Source organism: Erpetoichthys calabaricus, chromosome 17 (genome assembly GCF_900747795.2).
Source record: "Erpetoichthys calabaricus chromosome 17, fErpCal1.3, whole genome shotgun sequence".
Classification (NCBI taxonomy): Eukaryota; Metazoa; Chordata; class Cladistia; order Polypteriformes; family Polypteridae; genus Erpetoichthys; species Erpetoichthys calabaricus.
The window spans coordinates 76,302,257-76,324,829 of NC_041410.2; positions in this window are offsets into that span (position 1 = coordinate 76,302,257).

A 22,573-nucleotide genomic window follows, 5' to 3' on the forward strand; every position below is an offset into this window, starting at 1 on the left:
TAAATTCCAATGGATGTTTTTCAGATGTTGACAAGCAATAAGCAAAAGGAATCAATGAAAACCACAGACAACAAAAACAGCAAAAAAAAAAAAAAAACAGTACGAGGAAAGTTCGAAGAAAGAGATTTTTTTTACAATGTTTCTGTTTGGGGATCGTTGTGCAAACGTGCACATCTGAGCTGCGACCACAGATCTAACTGCTCTGTGGATGATTCGTTCAAGCATTTCAAGGTCACTTCATTGTAATGAAAGCATCTGTTGAATGTACTTCGTAGTAACGTGATTTCCATAGACTCATGTCATATGGGGAAACTGTCGGGACCATGAAAATACTTTGTTGTAATAGTCTCTCACCTCGGTCTCTCTCCTCTCTCTGCACCGCTGCAAAGCCCCGCCCGCCAAGCGTCCTCAAAAGTCTGAGTGCGTCGCCGTTGCCGGCAGTTCTCTCGCGGCCCGGCTGTCAGACGGCTGCGGACCGGTAGTGGGCCGGGGGTTGGGGACCCCTGTTTTAAGCAATCCGCTTTGAGCTTCAGTTGCAGTGGTTGGACACGGTTTCTGTGTGAAGTTTGATCCATCACTCTTCACCCCACTAATTGTTTATCTTGGTTCGTTTTCCAGAATAAACTAATGTGATACCATTTGATGATGGTCTGTTCATAATTGGGGAGCAGAAAATATATTTTTTCTATCTTATATATATATATATATATATACTGTATCTATTGTGTGTGTGTGTGTGTATATATGTATGTATGTATATGTGTGTGTGTGTGTACAGTAATCCCTCCTCCATCGCGGGGGTTGCGTTCCAGAGCCACCCGCGAAATAAGAAAATCTGCGAAGTAGAAACCATATGTTTATATGGTTATTTTTATATTGTCATGCTTGGGTCACAGATTTGCGCAGAAACACAGGAGGTTGTAGAGAGACAGGAACGTTATTCAAACACTACAAACAAACATTTGTCTCTTTTTCAAAAGTTTAAACTGTGCTCCATGACAAGACAGAGATGACAGTTCTGTCTCACAATTAAAAGAATGCAAACATATCTTCCTCTTCAAAGGAGTGCGTGTCAGGAGCACAGAATGTCACATAGATAGAGAAAACAATCTCTAGCAAACAAATCAATAGGGCTGTTTGGCTTTTAAGTATGCGAAGCACAGCGGCACAAAGCTGTTGAAGGCGGCAGCTCACAATACCCCTATAGAGAGAGCGAGAGACAGAGTTTGTTTTTCAGTCAAAAATCAATACGTGCCCTTCGAGCTTTTAAGTATGCGAAGCACCGGTGCAGCATGTCGTTTTAGGAAGCAGCTGCACAAAAGATAGCAACATGAAGATAATCTTTCAGCATTTTTAGACTAGCGTCTGTATCGTCTAGGTGTGCGAACAGCCCCCCTGCTCAATACCCATAAGTCAGGATCAGAGAAAGTCAGCGCAAGAGAGACAGAGAAAAGTAAGCAATCTAGCTTCTCGGCAATCTGCCAATAGCGTCCCTTGTATGAAATCAACTGGGCAACCAACTGAGGAAGCATGTACCAGAAATTAAAAGACCCATTGTCCGCAGAAATCCGCGAACCAGCAAAAAATCTGCGATATATATTTAAATATGCTTACATATAAAATCCGCGATGGAGTGAAGCCGCGAAAGGCGAAGCGCGATATAGCAAGGGATCACTATATATATATATATATATATATATATATATATATATATATATATATACAGTGGTGTGAAAAACTATTTGCCCCCTTCCTGATTTCTTATTCTTTTGCATGTTTGTCACACAAAATGTTTCTGATCATCAAACACATTTAACCATTAGTCAAATATAACACAAGTAAACACAAAATGCAGTTTTTAAATGATGGTGTTTATTATTTAGGGAGAAAAAAAATCCAAACCTACATGGCCCTGTGTGAAAAAGTAATTGCCCCCTTGTTAAAAAATAACCTAACTGTGGTGTATCACACCTGAGTTCAATTTCCGTAGCCACCCCCAGGCCTGATTACTGCCACACCTGTTTCAATCAAGAAATCACTTAAATAGGAGCTGCCTGACACAGAGAAGTAGACCAAAAGCACCTCAAAAGCTAGACATCATGCCAAGATCCAAAGAAATTCAGGAACAAATGAGAACAGAAGTAATTGAGATCTATCAGTCTGGTAAAGGTTATAAAGCCATTTCTAAAGCTTTGGGACTCCAGCGAACCACAGTGAGAGCCATTATCCACAAATGGCAAAAACATGGAACAGTGGTGAACCTTCCCAGGAGTGGCCGGCCGACCAAAATTACCCCAAGAGCGCAGAGACGACTCATCCGAGAGGTCACAAAAGACCCCAGGACAACGTCTAAAGAACTGCAGGCCTCACTTGCCTCAATTAAGGTCAGTGTTCACGACTCCACCATAAGAAAGAGACTGGGCAAAAACGGCCTGCATGGCAGATTTCCAAGACGCAAACCACTGTTAAGCAAAAAGAACATTAGGGCTCGTCTCAATTTTGCTAAGAAACATCTCAATGATTGCCAAGACTTTTGGGAAAATACCTTGTGGACTGATGAGACAAAAGTTGAACTTTTTGGAAGGCAAATGTCCCGTTACATCTGGCGTAAAAGGAACACAGCATTTCAGAAAAAGAACATCATACCAACAGTAAAATATGGTGGTGGTAGTGTGATGGTCTGGGGTTGTTTTGCTGCTTCAGGACCTGGAAGGCTTGCTGTGATAGATGGAACCATGAATTCTACTGTCTACCAAAAAATCCTGAAGGAGAATGTCCGGCCATCTGTTCGTCAACTCAAGCTGAAGCGATCTTGGGTGCTGCAACAGGACAATGACCCAAAACACACCAGCAAATCCACCTCTGAATGGCTGAAGAAAAACAAAATGAAGACTTTGGAGTGGCCTAGTCAAAGTCCTGACCTGAATCCAATTGAGATGCTATGGCATGACCTTAAAAAGGCGGTTCATGCTAGAAAACCCTCAAATAAAGCTGAATTACCACAATTTTGCAAAGATGAGTGGGCCAAAATTCCTCCAGAGCGCTGTAAAAGACTCATTGCAAGTTATCGCAAACGCTTGATTGCAGTTATTGCTGCTAAGGGTGGCCCAACCAGTTATTAGGTTCAGGGGGCAATTACTTTTTCACACAGGGCCATGTAGGTTTGAATTTTTTTTTCTCCCTAAATAATAAAAACCACCATTTACAAACTGCATTTTGTGCTTAATTGTGTTATATTTGACTAATGGTTAAATGTGTTTGATGATCAGAAACATTTTGTGTGACAAACATGCAAAAGAATAAGAAATCAGGAAGGGGGCAAATAGTTTTTCACACCACTGTATATATATATATATATATATATATATATATATATATATATATATATATATATATATGGTTGACATAGTTTACTGTCAAATAATGCAAAGAGTACGCGACACGTGTTTCACTTTAATTCTGGGCCCCTCAGGCGTACACACTCACTGCACCCCCCTTTCGGGGAATTGAACCTCTTTGCATTATTTGACAGTAAACTATTTCAACCGTTCTATGATCTGCTTCTCGCAACTGAAATGAGGGCACCGTGGCGGATGTTAGCTGACTTGCTGACCAACCACAAGCGTTACCTGGTAGGTAACCACCCATACAATCAGATTGTGACACAGACTACGAATGCAATGAATATATATATATATATATATATATATATATATATATATATATATATATGTATACGTGTGTGTGTATATATGTGTATATATATGCTGTCTCTCTGCCTTAGTTTGAGTAACCAAATAGGACTTTACTAGGAATGCTTGAAATACAACCTACACTGGACAGAAATGCATAAGTTTTTATTTTTCTGTCAGTATATTGCCATTTAACATCGAATTACTCCATTACATTCTTTATAGTTTGGAATGACTGTATGTCATCTGTTAAATTTTTGATGCCCTCTTCTTTCCAAATTAGAGAAGTCAATGTCTATCTACTTTGTTATATAAAATCCTTGTGTTTCAGACTCCAGTTTCTTTCTCTGACTCTTTGATGCAATAGCGGCTCATGGTAGCTACAGAATATTTCAGGACATTGGTGCCAACATGCAACGTGAGAACCTCCTCAGTCCAGTGGGGTTGTGTTACTTTGCTAAGCACTCACATGTACTACCCTTGAAGATTATTTCTGGGGTTCATTTTGGAGTGACTTAGTATTTTAAGGTGGATTTGTTAACATTACATTAAGTTCTGGATAACTATGAGTGAAATGTAACCCTGAATTGAATAAGGGGGTTAAAAATGGATGGATGAATCAAATACTGGTTAGCAGTACTTGGAAAATATGTAGTGCATTGCTTTAAATATGCCTAAAGTAAATGTATATATTTAAAGTACTAAATCAAATTTGCATATGTCAGGCATTTGTCATCTGATTTTATTTATTGTAGTGTTCAGTTAAAATTCAGCAATGGTATTTAGAATATGGAATAACTGGGCATTAATCAATTAATCTAGGTTCTGGTAGCAAATAATGGTTTCTAATTTTGATAAAGAAAGCTATCTGTCTGATTAAAATGATGGAGAAAAGTTTCCCAGGATAGCCTAGACTTGTATGGTATTTCAGTATGTATTTATTCTGCAAGAGGATTTTGCTCCAACTAAATAAGAAACAACTCATTGAAACTTTGGGAACTGTTTCCAGTTTTATGGTGGTGTTTCTAGGATTTTTTTTTTCCTATGAATACTGTTTTATAACAATATCAGTCTTTTGGTTTGTCTGTGCATGCCACATTTCTGGAATGAGTCATTTAATTTTTTTTTTTTTTGTATAAGCCATTCACAACCATGTTATCACTGGGTACTTTAAAAAATAAACAGTTCAAAAAAAGCAACCAAGCCCAGAGTAATTAAAATACATGCGTAAATTACAGTTTCCTCCCACAGTTCAAAGACATGCAGAATAGGTAGGTTGCAGATGCTAAATTGTGTGTATATGTGTTTTCACCCTGCAATGGACTGAACAGATCCAGGAATTGCTCCTCCATCGCACCCTGTGTTTGCTGGGATAGGCTCCAGTTCTGCGGCGACCCTGTTCAGGAAGATGTGGGTTTAGGAAATGGGTAAATTACACTAGAAAGAAACCTCAAAAGATAAAATTAATTTAAAGCACATTGTAGATTTGTATGACATGCAGTAAAATGGGCAAATTACACTGATCTTTTTGTGTTATGGAAAACGTGTGTAGAATTCTGTGTGCATTTGTTTTTATAATGCTGTGTTTTTTGGGAGGATTGAGAGTGCACTACTTCAGTCTTTCCTCGAACACTGGTGACCTTCAGCAGAGAAAGGCTTACTAGTGGCCCTGACATAGATAAATATTGTTTGTGGACTATTTTTTGATTTCTGGCTACTTTCCCCAAATAGTTGGTCAATTTTTTCATCTACTGAAGTATATTTCATATCAAGTTAACAAAACATCATAAAATGACGCTTAGTATGTAAACATCAATTCTTACATAATTTGGTGGCACATCGCCTGGAATGAGGCATTCAAAAGGTTGGATTGCAATCTTTAAAATGCTGCTTTATTGTGATAGTCTGGCACTACCCCAAGCCTGCACATCTCTTGTTGATCTGCAGCCTTCTAATTTGCCGTTGTCTCGCTTCAAAATACCTGTCTGTGGCTGTACTGCTCTAAGTTACTTTAAAGTACACCTTGCAAGAAAGGGGTTAAATTAAGAGTTCTTGGGTTCACTATATCTCACATTTTCAGTCTTGTATGTCTCCCACATTACTTAAGAGCTTGCAAACTTGTTGCATTGTAAGTTTAAACCTAAATGTTTTCAAGAAATTTGTGACTGTTCATGTACCGTCTGAATTCTGTTCTTTCTCTTTCTTGATTGGATGACATTACTGCAGTATTTGTTCTCATCATTCAAGATCTAAACCAAGTTGCAAAGTAAGAAGTAACATTTTTTTTAGAAGCGTCCTGAGTCAGCTCTATCTCCTGTTAGGCCTCTGGGTCATATGACTGAATCACAGGCCAAAATCCAGCTATCTACAGTGGTTATCTTTTTATTACTGTGTTATTTGTGGTTTGCCCTGTATAAGCTGTTCTCAGCCTCTGCCCTGCCATTCGTTTGAAGCACTTCCTTTAATCTGGTTTCCAGTGTTTTAACTGGGAACAGATGCGTCTCGGTTTTTCACAAACATTAATCATCTACTTTAAAACAGGACTGCCACAGTGTCATTTTACAAGCCGCTCTGCAGAAATGCGTGTAATCCTGCCTTTCCTGTGGTTTGTTACCTCAGTCAGTAGCGCAGCATGCTGCCTTTGATAGTGCTCTGGCTGCACTTGACTCCACGCAATGCATCCACTGAGTCTACGACATGCCAAGCAAACTGTTTGCTGTGTTTTGGCTGTGTGGTTTGCAGTCGTTTATTTACTCACTCATTTTGTCTTCCTTTGGTTTCACTTGTTAGTTCAGCTTCAGGACGCAGACCCACTCCCCCCACCCCCCCCCCACTTTCTTTCCTGTTCTCAAATGTAGCAGATGTCTCGACTCCACCAGCTTCCTTATAATCCCCGAGGGGCAAATTTCCATGGCCTCTTAAATGCTTTCAGAGCAACAGTGCTTTTGCTTCATTATAGAACAACACTAGGGGCCACATGTTGCTCATTTGAGCTGGATGGTCTCCTTTTGTTTTTCTTTTGTGTTTGTCCTTTTGTCCCAACCGGATCTAAGCAAAGATTAAATGCAGCAGGGCCCCACATGGGTAGGGAGGCAAATTTGAGACAGACTTGTTTTGGGGAGTCAGAGAGATGACCTGCTTTTAATTTAGGATGGCCTGGCAGCAAACTAAAACTATCTTGAAGCACAGCACTGGTTGCAGATTGAGGTCGGAAAAACACACAGAGACAATTCATTGAGTGGTCTTTGGTCTGTGGCTTTGGCTGCCGAATCAAAGTGAGGAGCTCAGCCAGAATTGCATGTTAGGTTAAGTGCAAAGTGTAACGTTCCTGGGAAAGCCACAGGCTGCCACACGCACAGCACACATTCCATTCCAGCTTTCCCCAAACCCCCCCTGTAGATATTTAAACTTGACAGGAGGTGGCAGAGTTAGACAAGACAGTAGATTGGTGCTTTGAAATCTTTTTTTGTATACTGTAACATTTAATACAGTCTTTCCACACTGTTGTGCCCTGGCCTCAAATAGATTTCCCACTCCTACAGATGTTCCTACAGATTCCTACTTCTCTGGATCCTACTGCAGACCATTTATTAGGATTTACATATCATATATTTGCAGGAGTGTCTCCCATCTGGGTCTGAATATCACTGATGCTCAAGATGTATAACTAACATTTATCGAGGCTGTTTATTTGGAGATACTCTTCATTTTTTCCTATGGAAAATTGCATTCTGCATGTTAAGAAGTGTGTCTCCGAGGCAGAGTTTACTGGGGTAATTTACAGTGTAGAGCATCCATCTCTGTACCAAAGCCAAGGAAACACAAACACCACATTTTAAGGACTGACAATAAGGTCTCTTTATGTCTGCACATTTTCTATTAATTATCAAACCGGTTTTAAAAGGTATGAGGAAACTGAGAACAAAATTAGACAGCATCAGACATACTAGTGTGATTGTATTAGGAATACCCACCATGCTTAGGTTTTCATACATGACAATGTTCTTTAGTATGTAATTTAAGAGATGACATGGTTTATTAAACATGTTGCATGGGTGACAGTCAAGTAGTAGCTGAGTACAATGATGAGGTCTGGAAGAGGAAAATCTGAACACCCAATTTAGCAAGCCTAGGCACAAATGGGCTATGGCCTTCTAATGATCCACCCAAGCTGCTCTTCTCTCAAAGAAAATTTGGAATGGTGTGTTGCCTGAGATAAGTTAAGCAAACACTGAAAACTGGAGAGTTGGGAAGAATGTCTCCTGGTGTGTTGAATACTGATTCTTGCTAATTGGAGGACTGTCAATAAACTCAATTCAGTAATGTCCTCGGTGGTATTATACAAAGCACTTCCCTTTTCATGTTCAGAGTCCTGTGTTCATTTTCAAGTATGCAAACGTTAAAGCAGAAAATAATATTAGTGGACATATAAGCACCACATGATATTCATTTTCTCAGTCTGCGTCTTACAATAGAAATGTAGACTTCATCAATAAACCAGGAGTCATTCTTACCACTGTAAACTATATAGACGGGCAGCAGTGTAATGGTGAGGATTTAGGGTGTTCACTTATTGTTCCTTGGGATCTGTGAAATTATAAATGCATATGCTGGAATGCCGCCGAGTATCCAACCATTTTTGCTGGTCTGGTGACTCCCTTCAGGACAGTGGAGTAAGTATAAATGAATGTGTCCGTCCATCCATCCATTATCCAACCTGCTATATCTTAACTACAGGGTCACGGGGGTCTGCTGGAGCCAGTCCCAGCCAACACAGGGCGCAAGGCAGGAAACAAACCCTGGACAGGGCACCAGCCCACCGTAGTGAATGTGTCCGTCCATATACCTATTGTATAGTGCCTCTCTGTATTGGTATGAAAACTATTAGGAGTGCATCATGTAAGTTGAATTGTGTTTTCTTTTACATAAAATGATGCCTTCTGTATTTTGGCACCATGGTAAATGGGATTGTATTAAAGAGGTAACGTGTTGCATGTGGTTAAAGTGAGAATTTCACTGTATGCTGTACATGTGACTGAACTAGTACTAGTACTGCCATCTGTCTATCCATTACAGCTAATAAAGTGCCCTCATGAGGAGCTTCATCTGGAATGGTGTCCGACTTATTCTATATACTATCTGTAATGCCTCATTCCCCAGCCTGACCTGAAACTGAGCAGTGCTCCATCTTCTAGTTTTCTAGAAACATTTGCTAAATCCAAAGTCTACTAATCAGTAGTGCTAGAAGTAGTGTTGTGTGCACAGAGTACAGTGAGATTCTTACTTGCATGTCTGACCAACGAGAAACACGTCACCACTTTCCAGCACCTTGATAAACAAGAATATTAAAACACGTAATGTCATTCATTTTAATAGAGTAGGGTGTATTGTTCTCCCAGCTTTATGGAGAATACAAGTTCAGAATGAATGAGCTAATGACACTTCCTTAGGTCAAGGTGTACCTGCCAGTTTTATGTGCCGTGTCATTTTTCTTTTTAGATCTCTAAGCCAACCTTAGGAATCACCGAAAGAAAATGTGTATCGGATGCCTGCTCCCATTTCGATTATAGTAGCCAGCAAGCCTCGTCTTGGCAGAAGGTACTTTTGGTTGACTCCTGTCACATGGCGTTTTTCTCTTCAGTTGCAGCCCACTAAGGCAACAGGATATATTTCAACAATGGTGAGTCTGACACCTGTGGGTTAAGGTTTCAAAATGGTGAGAAAGATTTACGTAATAGGATTTGGGGTTGAAAGAAAGGATCAACGTGCCAAGACAGGAAGAACATGCAGAATACCGCTTATAAGTAAAAATTAATTGTCGATCTTGTTTTGGCTCCACTTTTATATAATGTCTATGCTGCTTGCATCAGCCAGCTGCCAGTTTGACTTAAAGCTGAAAAAGTTTTTAGATCCAGCTGGAGTGGCCACATTTGGTAATCTTTAAATGAAGTTTCTTCTCAGTGTCTGACACCATTTTGTAAATGTCTTTGGGCCATCTGTTTCTAATTTGAGATACAACTGAGTAATTGTAAAATTGTTTACATTTCTTATTCTTTCATCAGGTTTAAATCTGTCAGCCGTTTGAGTCTTGACATCTATGTCTATGTGTGTTGGTGCCCACAGTCCTGACGAGATAAGCGATTTAATGAAGCGTTGAGAAAGTGCAAGTGTGGAAATTTAAGACTTTACGGTAATAAATTAACTGGTAGGGCATCGTGAGACTGCTTGGGTACTGAGGCTTTAGGAATTTGGTAAGTTGAAGGAGGGCAGCGGAATAGCTTTTATCATTTTTAATCCAGTTCTGCAAGCACAGCTGTATCGCTGAAATAAGGCCCTTGCACATTCAGTTCAGGGTCATGGGAAATGAGAGCCTAACCTGGCCACGTCAGAGGCAGGAACTAAGAATGACCAAGGGGCTAGTCCATCACAGGCCTCACCTACACTCACTCATACTGATGCAAATTAGAGCCACCAGTAAACCTAACATGGTCTTCTTTAGAGTGTTGGTGTGCCATTCTTTTAGAGAACTCGGTTCAGAAGGCATACACAAACTTATCAATGTAAAACTATAAACATAACATACTGCAACGCATCCATTTTTATATACATCAACATGCATAGTAGTTGTCATTCGTTAGTGTATTAGTCACTATTTATTTTGTAGTTTTGCATATTTCCACAATTTAAAATTAAGGAAAATTAAATTAAGTCATAGAAGTTATAAGATAGTGTGACAGTTTTCATTAGTTTGGCAAACTAAATGACAAGAACTACAGATAAGTAAATGTGAAAGAAGCTAAACATTATAACAATTTTTTTCTTGCATACCCCAAAATTACACATGGAATGCCTCAATGGGCTTGAACAGGCCTTGGTTTTTGATAGCCCCCCAGCCTTGAGTCTGTAAGAAGACCAGCTACAGCTGGGTAGAATGTCCAAAGTGAAATCTTGGCTCATGTGTGTCATCTGACCAACCATCCCCTCCTCCTCCTCGTGTTCATTCAATGGATTGAAGCTGTGTCCATTACTGCTGTTGTCCACTGTTTCACAGTCACCTTGTCTCACCATAGATCTAGAGGCTTAGTAACAACTGATCATAATAAATACCACTTTTCGTTGAAGTAAATAACTAATAGAAACTCATACATTTTGAAAAGCAGCACAAATAAATACTCTTGTCTATAAAAGCAATGGCTATTCTGTCTTAGTTTAAATGTTGAGGTTGATGGTCCATCTCCTATGCTTCTAGACAGATTTTGGGTCTCGTAGTTGAAAACCACTAGCGGGGGTGCATTTGTCCTTGGGGTGGCAGGAAGGCCTGTGTTTTGTGATGCAGTGTTGGCACTGGAGTGTAAGGAAGAAAATGTTCTATGACTACATCCGCACTAGTATGCTTTCATTTAAAAAAGGACAATTTAAAATGATGATAATCTCTGTCCACAGTAGTCTTTTTCATATCATTTATGAAAATATTTTCATCCATACTTAAAACACTGAAAATGGATATGGCATACCTACAATGGGCATGCATACAGCATAAGCATCTTTAATTGAGCATACGCTGTGTGATTTTTTTTTTTTTTTTTTTTACAAATATTTTAAGCCTAATTTGCAGTCATCAACTGAATTTTCTGAGTTGGCTTGAAAAAATCCCACAAAATGCAATTTAGATACATACAGGTAAACAACACAACAAGCACCATGGACGCAACTGTTCTGTGCCCACCTTGTTAGAATGATTTCCTTCCAAGAAGGTGACTGATCATATAATAAGATGTTGTAAAGAGCAGTATCCAGTCATGGTATGAACCAGCTAGAGTGCGATGAAGTCCCCTTTTTCAGTAATCTTCAGTTTCGCCTGTCCACTTTGAAATTCTGTGCTGGTGTTTTGAAAGGTCTCTCACTCTGGAGAGTGTTTTTTTTTCAAAATTATTCATTTTCATTTGTTGAAAACAAAGTTAGCAAGAGTGAAAGGCAAAAAGGAGACAAATGTCTGTGTTTTTAAATGAAAATGTACTAATGTTGATGGGGCCTGTAAATTAATGTGTAGATTTGGCCAAGCTGGTCACAAGAGAACTACTTCACGGATTTAGATCAGGGTTTTTTTTTCTGGAATTTTCTCGAACATTCCGGTTGATTTTGCGACTTCTATCATTGTGCTAAGAATCATAGTTCGCTTGCAGGAGCGATATATTCGTGCTAATCTGAGAGAGAGGCTGCAGGCCAAGGGGAGGGGGTAGCATGATGTCAGGAGTGGGGAGTCAGTCTACCTCCACATTTTGTAGCGTAACCTGCCTCCGCTTTGCTAGCGAGTCCTTTTTGTTTATTGATTTATAAAATTTGTCCTGTGTCACTACTATGCAGGCGAAGCCGCAGGGGACAGCTAGTATATAATATATAAAGCCACCTTAGGCATGAGGCTATTCGTGTATGTGCTGCAGCATCATCCTGACTGTCATTGTTAGTGCCATTATGTGACCTTCCAGGTAACCCTTGGTTCCTGTTAAAGTTTGTTTTCAGAAGGTTTACAAAAATGGTGCAATGAAACAGGGCAAGGAAAGACATTATTGATTTTTCTGATGTCACAAATCGGCTGGTACCATAGGATATTCCTTTTGATGTCTTTGTTTCATTTGTTCTCCTTAGATATCTTGATTGAAGGTCCTTTCAGTTTTTGGCCTTCAGTGACAGAAGTAAGATATTCAGGTAGTGAACAAACATAATTATACAGACATAAATAAACTGATATGGGAAGTTTTGGCTGATGCAATTACTGAACATGACTTAAGTTATCACTGCTTGTATGCATTTTTTGTTTTTTATTTTTTAAATTAGATCACAGACAGATGAAGTGAGTTACCCCATGAGTTGGTCAACCATTATATCACACCCTTCACCTGAGGCAGCTATGGTCCCCCACCCTCTGCAATGTACCCCAGAGTCCCGGGGTGTACCATACCTTTCACAGCCTTGCTCCCTGTCATCTGCCCAGTTGAAGAAGGTGCATGAAATAATCAAAAAGGTTTAATTGCATCTTTAGAGACAATCTAAAAATAGTGAGCTGTAGGACCGATGTGGAGACTTTGATCTGCAGACTGAGGTACAAAGGGGTCTTCACAAGTTTTAATGAAGTAGCCCCTTGTTTCGCTTCATTAATCACTATGGTGTGGCATCACCTTTTAATTTAAGAAAGCATGTTTAATCTCCACTCTTTCATCACCCTCTTTCCCTTCATTTTGCATAGCTTTGATCCTCATCTTTATTCTTCCTTTGATTGCACCTTTCACGCTTTTTATTTGTTTGATTTAAAATGCAAATTTCTTGATTAGCAACCTTGTACTCCACCCTTTACTCTGCTGATGCTGGACTCTGTGCTAAATACTTGTGGTCATAATTTCACCAGTGTCAAGATGAGAGATACTTCCCTAGTAACTCACTGTTGGTACAGAATAACCAGGCCTACCCACACAGATAGAGGATTGAAGCACAGCCACTGCCCGCTGCCTGGACATTTAAATGCCCATTTACTAGAGGTTTTTTGTCTGATCACAATTACCGTAACACGGATTCATCATTTAAAGTGTGTAGCCATTGCTTTCGTTACTCGTTGGTGTTACCAACCGTCTAAAACAGCATCCGCATGCAGAGAGATGGAAGAATTTGATAGCAGCAACAAGGTGTCGACAAGCAAAGAGACGAGGAAACCTTGCAGAAGTGCCTCTTACACACCTACTGGAGCCCTCAACTAGGAGTGCAGACATGGGGAAAGTCTAATAAAGCCTTGAAAAGTGCCCGTACTGCTACCTCTAGGAGCTCCCCATCAGCGAGAACAGCAGAGGAGTGCTTCAAAAGTAGCTTCACATGTGAAGGGGATGAAGTTCCGGGAAGACGATCAAAAACTGAAAATCTGCATTGGCCCTAGCTGCTGCAGCATGAAATTAAACTTAAAAATGATTTCCAGTTAATTGTCTGTTAATCTTTCAGAACAGCGAGGGTATTTTTATTTTTTTTGCAGAGTAATCAGCAATGGCTGATCATATGGGATGTTTTACTGAAGCTGCCTCATTCATTGTACAAACAACAACAACATTTATTTATATAGCACATTTTCATCCAAAAAGTAGCTCAAAGTGCTTTACATAATGAAGAAAAGAAAAATAAAAGACAAAATAAGAAATTAAAATAAGACAACATTAGTTAACATAGAAAAGGAGTAAGGTCTGATGGCCAGGGTGGACAGAAAAAAACAAAAAAAAAAACTCCAGAAAGCTGGAGAAAAAAATAAAATCTGCAGGGGTTCCAGGCCATGAGACCACCCAGTCCCCTCTGGGCATTCTACCTAACATAAATGAAATAGTCCTCTTTGTAGTTAGGGTTCTCACGGAGTCACTTGATGCTGATGGTCATACAGACTTCTGGCTTTTAATCCATCCACCATTGTTGGAACATCACGGTGCTTTGAGTAGATGGTGGTGTCGCAAGCCATCACCAAAAGGACACCGGAAAAGGAAACAGAAGAAAGAGTAGGGGTTAGTACGGATTTTAGAGCCACCATGAATAGTTATTATAATGAATTGGATATACAGAGTATCAGGATTTAAATTACAGTGAAGTTATGAGAAGGCCATGTTAAAATAATGTGTTTTTAGTAGTTTTTTAAAGTGCTCCACTGTATTAGCCTGGCGAATTCCTACTGGCAGGCTATTCCAGATTTTAGGTGCATAACAGCAGAAGGCCGCCTCACCACTTCTTTTAAGTTTTGCTCTTGGAATTCTAAGAAGACACTCGGTTGAGGATCTAAGGTTACGATTTGGAATATAAGACGCCAGACATTCCGATGTATAAGATGGGGCGAGATTATTTAAGGCTTTATAAACCATAAGCAGAATTTTAAAGTCAATCCTGAATGACACAAGTAACCAGTGTAGTGACATCAAAACTGGAGAAATGTGCTCGGATTTTCTTTTCCTGGTTAGGATTCTAGCAGCTGCATTCTGCACTAGTTGGAAACGATTTATATCTTTTTTGGGTAGTCCTGAGAGGAGTGCGTTACAGTAATCTAGTCGACTGAAAACAAACGCGTGATCTAATTTCTCAGCATCTTTCAATGATATAAGAGGTCTAACTTTTGCTATGTTTCTTAAGTGAAAACAAAACATTCAAAGTTGGGCCCATCTGTTGTTTGATTTCTCGATCTTCAGTGTTGTGTTGCTGTTCTGGGCTTTTAAGCAGTAGATTGCACATCTAACCCAAGAAGCAGAACAATTCTTTACATTTTTTTATTGCATGGGTCACTCATGTTGTCAGGTTGATTCAGACGTTGTGCTGTATCTACACAACCTTCTAACTTAAAGATGGTGGGGCTGCATTTTCTTAACAAACTTAATCCTCATGATGGCTGGGATAGCCTCCAGCCCCCCAAAGCCTGAATAGGATTAAGCAGGTTTGTGATTATGTTATGATACCGTAAGTACTGATGACCCATCGAGGCCCCAGGTCATTCACACGTTCATTCACCTTCCAGAGGTTAACATCCAGTTTGGCTGTCAGCTGCCCATTGCAGTCCTGCTTCATTGTACTTTGTGCATCTCACATACAAAAGGAGAGCTGTAGTGAAGCCAGTGTGTGGATGTGAATGCTTCTGTGGTACACTGTCATCACCAGACTGTTGGAACAGATGAACTTTAGGGATCCTTCTCAAGCTGTCCTCCATGCCGGATTATCTCTGTGTCTTTTGTATATGCTGATGATGTAGTTGTGGCCACTATTGAGTTTTGTGTGCCTCTCATTTATATTGGACTGCATGTGTGATGACACTTTATGGCCCATCTTCTAAATAGGATTGTGGTCCATATTGTGCAGTGGTAGTGTGCACTTCTCTGGTTTGAAGTGTAAGCATGTGAGTACAGCTCTTCTGCCATGTTGGGGTGTGTGTGTGTGTGTGTGTGTGTAGGCACTTTTCTGACCTGTGTGCCTTACTTGATTATGTTTGTGTTTGTTTCTGTAGCTTGCTGTCCATAAAGGAGAATATGTTGATGCATTTCTTTGACCTGTGCTCTTTACTTGAGTGAATGTGAGGAGGCCTCTTTGGTCATACTGGACCGTGTGTGTATCTGTGTTTGCACTTTTGTCACCGTGTGTGCCTTACTTGACAGTGTCTGTGTGCTCATGTGTGAAGTTTGTTTGTGTGTGTTCCTCCAGCCTCAGTTACTTAATGAGTGTATGTGTGTGTGTGTGTATGTGTAATATATGTGTGTGTGTGTAGGGAGAGCCCAAGGGCGTCCTCTTACAAAAGGGGAGTTTTTTCCTGTTATCTTGCTTTGGCTGACATCTGCGGGCATCATTCTGCCCTCTAGTTCTTTACTGACATGTGTTTGGGTAGGTGGGCGGCTCCGTGCACCATGCTTTTTGTAACTGGTCTTATTAAATGTTAGGTTTTTTTTTTTTTTTTTTTGGTATTGGTTCACCACATTTTTCATTAGCATTGCTTTAGGAGCTGACTCGAGAGGCAGGCAAGTTGAGTTCTTTGCCACACAGAGTCCCACTAGACAAGTGACTGCGTTTCTGTCATCCGGCAACCATTGTGTGGACTTTTGGAGCCCTGCTGTGTTGCCTGGTGGTGTGGTTGGTGCCGTTGCTTTACTTAAGTCTTTTCAAGTTTGCCCTGGCAGGGTTTCGGATGGCCCTGCCTTTCTAAGTGCCTGACCTCCTGCCAGTAAGCTGACAGGAAGTGGTTTGAACAGAATGATGACAGCGCTGAGTCTGATCTCACATGTGGCTGACGCTTGAGGTTTCTACACTGGAAGTCTGACTAATTTCTACCATCTTCAGGCCACAAAAAATCCCAGTGAAAACGAATGCACTAACCTTTTGACACTGGGGTGCCTGGAGCATCTCTGTTGTGGAGGTATTGACAGCGTGGGCTCAGAGAAGCTCGGCTGCGGCTCTTTGCATGCACCGTGCCTCAGAGGAGCAGACAGGAAAGCTTAATTGAGTCAAACCAGCCTGTTTTTTTTTTTTGGTTTTTTTTTTTTGACTTTAATAAAAGGTTCCAGCTTTTAGTCCACAATATTAGTCTTGTGCAAGAATGTCTTTGGTTGCACTTGCTTGCACATTTTACCACAGCTTTGTCATGTTTAGAAATGAAGTTGATAAAGTACAAAAGTCCGGCCTGTAGGGTTTATGTCAGGTCACTGGGCACGGGTGCATGTGTGGGTGTTCTCGTGCTTTGGTCCTATTTGTGGAGACGTATTCTGTGGAATAAGTACTGGACACTTCACATGTGATGGACAGGCGTCCCGTCCTGCTTTTCTTTCACAGTTGTTTGGATAAGTCCCGGTGACTGTGAACTGCATCAAGTTGTTTCAGTAACGAGTAGGCAGATGAGGCCATGATACTGTGTTACTTATGGCCACCTAGAAGCCAGTGCTGTGCTTACAACTTCCTAAAGTTGTGCCTAGGCATTGAGGACTCTTGTCATGCCTGAGCAAGCTCTCAGTTTGAGCATTGGAAGTGTTAGTTGATGGTGTGGAAGGCTTTACAGGAATGCGAGAGAGTCCTCTGTATAGTGCTTTAGCCCAGGCTGCCCACTTGATGACCATGGTTGGTGTGTGCATGCTGCTTACACCTTTTAACACCGAGTGAAGTCAGTGATAAGTAAGGGGCTGCGGCTTCATGTTATCACTGACTTTAGTGGTTGATGGAAAGGGAGAGCTGATTAGTAATGTGTCGAGAGCAGCAGGATGTTCAACAGACAGACATTTTTTGTGTTATTCAGGCTACTGAGACGGAAACAAAGCCACAAAATCTGAACCCAGGCGAGCAGGACAGCTGACGGAGCAAGCCTGCCTCCTAGTGCCAAGGTCATAGCTGGCTCATAAACAACTCCTTGCACCGCCTCCTGCAACACCATTATTGAGTCTTTAGAGACAAATGTGTCAGATTCTGAAAAATCGCTAACAGAGCGAGAGCGAAACCCACACACCAGAATCATGTGGATTGATGTTGTTAGCTGAAGCGGCAACTTCCTTTATGGCAATTGAAGACATGAAGCCCAGCATGGCGCTGCCTAGCTTGTGCATGGCCTTTTGATTTGCTGAGTTGCCTGAGGCCTGAGCTCGTCTTTGCCCAGAGGGTGCTGCCTTTTCTCTCTATGTCTGCCTTTTACAAAGGTGCTGCAAAAAGAGAATCTCTAGTATTAGAGTGGCTGAGCCACTGCCAGTCAAGATGCTGGGAGGACATGTTGATTAACAAGCAGTCTTCTTGTTAACATGTCGCAGGATGAGTGATGATGCAAGATATGCCACACAAGCACTGATCAGTGGCAATTGTATTTAGAAGTAGTTATCATATTGTCTCATGCATGCTATGGAGTACAGTGAACTTCTTTCTTGCATGTCCCATTTTCCAGCTCCTTTGTGAACAAGGATGTATTAAAACATACTGATAGACTGTCTTTGGGCCATGCTCTTAATCCTGTCACTTCACCTCTGTTGCAGCAAAATTGTAGATGCTGCCATCAGATTGCCATGAGTGCCTGGCAGATTGTCTTTGGCAAATATCAGAGGGGTGAAAGGTCAGTGCCCGATGGCAAAGACAGATCCATTAGGATTAAGGCCACCCTTAATCCTGATCTGAAAATGTAGGTACCCACCTTGTGTAGGAATCTGTTGCTCTCTGAGAGGCCACATCACCAAGTAGAGAGTGGGTAGAGGATGTGGTTCTCGCATGCCTCTCTCTGCGGCTGCAATCACGCAGTTCCCATAAGTGGCTTTAAACCAGAAGTGGGAAGTTTGACTTGAGTCAACTGTTTTCAGCTTAGCACTTCTGCCCCCCAAACCCTTCTAGTCTCTGTTTCTCTTCCTCTTTGTCAGTTAAGTAAGACTAGAGGGTGGGGATGCAGTAGGTTGGGATACTAGGCTAAAGATGACTTTGACATCAACACCTTGTGCTTCTGCTCGTGGTTGCTCCCCTGGGACTTCATTAACGACTGCAGATGCCGCCTTAATGAGTGTTTCAGTCAGGTTTTTGCTGGTCTACTATTTCCTCTACAGGTCTGGCAACCTTCTACATGTGGCAGTATTTGTGTGTGGATGACAGTAGTGGAAGGATGGAGCTGCCTTGGTGGGCTAGACCTTCACCTTCTGTGTGATGACGCCCTGTAGGTGGTAGTACCTGCCCATCAAAGCTCTCCTCTCTCATCTGATTTCTTGTGTTCCATCTTTTTTGTTCATTGCTATTAATGCATGTGGTGGCAAAGTTACATATGTAGCACCCAGGGATCAATGACTGGTCATCATCAGTTTGGAATTTGTTTACTTGCCTCTTGTCCATGTGGTTTTCCTCCTGCATCTCCAAAGACTTTTGGGTAGTTAATTGGCTATTCCAAAATGAGTGGGCCTTGTCCTACGCTGGTGTTCCATTCATGGTTGGTTGCTGTCTTAAACAGTTGCCCTGCAGCCTGGAATTGAAGTGAATGTGTCTTATCTGGTCAAAGCTTTACATTCGTTTGTTATGTTTGATTGTTTTATGGAAATAGTTTGTTTATTGTTCTCAAACCTCTTCTCTTGCACATAGACCACACACTTTTGCAATCAGTTGTCTTTAACCCTTCTCTGCTCCTTAGTTCTGAGGTCAGGAGCAGGGTTATAAAACCCCTGAGACTCTGCGTCCTCTGGTGGCCTCTGCAGCTCTGAAATGTATTTCATGTCATTCCTTGGGGGAGTAGGGGTTGCCTAACGTCTTGTCCCATGGGGGGCCTGCCTGAACTCTCAGTGGTGTCACCAGAGGATTCCCTTCCATCCACGGTTTACTACATCCTGGTGGTTCCTGTCTGTACAAGTTCATGTGAAGGAAAACTCTTAAGTTTCTGATTCTATCTCTAGTCCTTTCTTCTCCAGTGTCATCTTTGGTCTTAGATCCTAGACCCTTACCAACTTTCTACTCTCACCAAGAAAATAAATATTACAAAATTTGAAATAGAGCATCTAGTAGTGGTTCTGGCTGAACTAACTTACTTTTAATTATTATTTGGCTGACTGCTTTATCCAAGGTGACATACAACATTTAAGAGATACAACCGGTCACATTGCTTTTGTTTTTTTTTCCAGTTGGACCTCAGGCAGGTAAAAGTGAGTTGCTCATGGCTACACAGTATCAGTAGCAGGATTTGATTCCTCAACCACAGGGTTTAAAGTTCAAAGTCTTAACCACTACACATCACTGCCTGAATATCTGCTCAATCCAATCTAGGCCTGGCAGGACTGGGCAGGAGGAAGGAACCAGTCCTTGACAGGTTCACACCCACATACTCATACATCCACCCAAATGCCCAGTTTGGAGACCCCTCACCTTTGGATAAAACTGTACACAATCACTAGGAGAACATGCAAATTCCATACAGATAGGGACTTGGGCAGCATCTGAACTCCAACTTCTGGAACCAAGAGGCAGCAACATCTCTACCACCATGTTGGCCTCTTTTTATATGTATCTACACTACCATGTTGGACTATTTTTTTATTTATATAAATTTATATAGATAGAGAGAGAGATATATTTATAAAGATTTGTTAATTGTTCCATCTGTTGTTGTATCATCTTTTGGTCCATGCTGTGTTTATTTTTCCCCAAATCTTAGTCATTAACACTGACAAACTGACCTAACCTGAAGGAGCATTCTTGTCATATTGAACATCTTCAGAAGTATTTTTTGCTAATTCCACAAAAACACGTGTGGCCATTGATAGCTGTGGTCAGTGAGGATGGTTAGCATGCGGGACATTCGATCGATGTAAGAGGAGTGAAGCAGCCATTCAGAGGGTGCTTTGGGGATAAGCAGGAGCAGCAGACTCGTCGTTTACAGGAATGTAAATTGATTTTTGCTCTCTGGACAAATAAGGCAGATTCTGCAGAATCAGTATGGTAATTAAATTGATGCAGTGCCTCCTCCGTGTGCTGCTTATTTCTTTTTTCATTATGCAGATAATTGCCTGCCAGTCACCCAGTGCTCGTAGTGCGGCAGTTTGTCACATTATTACATCACATACATCGGCTGAGGATCCCCTCTGGCTGATGTTCCCACAACTGTCTGCACTTCTGTAAGAACAATTAGGGATCAATAAAGTTCAGCTTAATGTCCGATTATGACTGTCCACACACACATACACACACCTACTCTTGTAATACAGCATAGGTGTCCTCAACCAGCCTGGAGATGGCAAACCATAACTGGAGTTAAAAACATCCATCAAGTCTCATCCACTACCCCAATTAGCATTGCTGTTTCATTGGTCCGTGACAGCAGGTCAAAGGTCCACACCATCCCTTGATTCCTGTAGGTCTGAGAAATCTCATTATCCTGTTAGATGTGCAGTACCTGACAAGACGGTGTTCGCTGTGTGACCTGGCTATCATTAAAGATTAATAGAAATCATAAAAATCTCGCCCTTACCCATGCTTTCTGACTAATGTCTGCAATACACCTGACAGAATTATTAATCGGCAACGACTTCCAATCTTGGCTCACCGTTTTAAGTCTTTAGTTATCTCTATAGCATAGCAACCAAAGGTCAGAGGGCTTACACTAATTGGCTCTACAGGGCTTTGAATAATAAGGAGCCGAGGCCAATTAGGCAATCACTGAGAGACAGAGGCGATAGCAACACTAGGTCGGGGACTTGGGCGAGTGCACCGCTCCGTTTCTGGAGCCCAGTTGCTTTCCCTCCGTGTGTGGCTATTAATAAAAAGGTATAAATCAAAGGCAGTTTTCATCTGCGAAACAGGAGGCAAATACAGCCCCTTTCCTCTGACGCGTGAGGAGACGGCGGCCTGCGTTGTTTTAACTCGCTTTATTTTGCTACTGCTGCTGCTGCCAAAAACAAAATGAGTGGCTTCCAAGGTTCTCACTTTGCAGGTTATGAAAAAGCAGGCTGGCTGACAGATGGGTGGTCAGCCTGGATAGGGGGTGGCATGAAGATCCGACAAGGCAATTTTTTTTTTTTGATATTTGTGAATGCCCTCTGTTTGTACATGAGCTTGGTGTGGAGGAGTGTCTTGGGTGGCTGCTCAGTAAGCTTCATCTTCTGTAAACTCTGTGAAGGCCATTAACTGTTCCGAGATTGATCCCATTCAGGGTTGACTCCTGCCTTGCACCTGTTGCCTCTATGACAATGAAGCTGGTTTAATAATGGACTAATGCATGGATGGGGCTTTGATGCCTGATGCTCAAGTTCAAACTGCCTGGCACCTCTGAGACCTTTCCCTGCTTGGCACTTCGTCACTTTTTCCTAAGCGGCTGTTCATGGCAGATCTCAAATGAGGCAGTTGCACTTGACAGGGGCGACGAGGGCAGCGGGGCGATAAGGCGAGTGAAGGCTCATTTAGCTGCCGGAGCTGTGCCAGGCCTAAATGCCATCATTTAAAACACAAAGAAGGAAGCGGGTGCCGCAAGCCCAAGTCATTATGCATGCTAAACTCCTGAACATGTGTAGCACAGCAGAACCGCAGCTGCAAGATCGTAAACGTTTGTCATTATTCCGCATTTGTTTTGTCTCCCTAATTACCTCATTAATTCTGTTGTTTTGATTGTTGTGTTTACTGTTTGCAGCGTTGATGTTTAATCCCGCGCCATTTGTCTGTTTGAAGAAGGAGACGTCTCTCTCTGAATTATTCATGGAGCCTCGCAGTAACATTTAGAAGAGCATGCCTCTGCAAAGGCTTTGCCGGCCCTGCCGGACGCGGGGTGCTCCGCTGCCCCTTCTTCCCACTCAGAGACCTCCCGCTGCACTCCAGCAGCCCTCCAGGAGTCCTGATCAAATATGTGAATGGTGGCAGGGGGTCTCCTGGATGCAGAAGCTGAAGTGAATTGGTGACCTTAACCT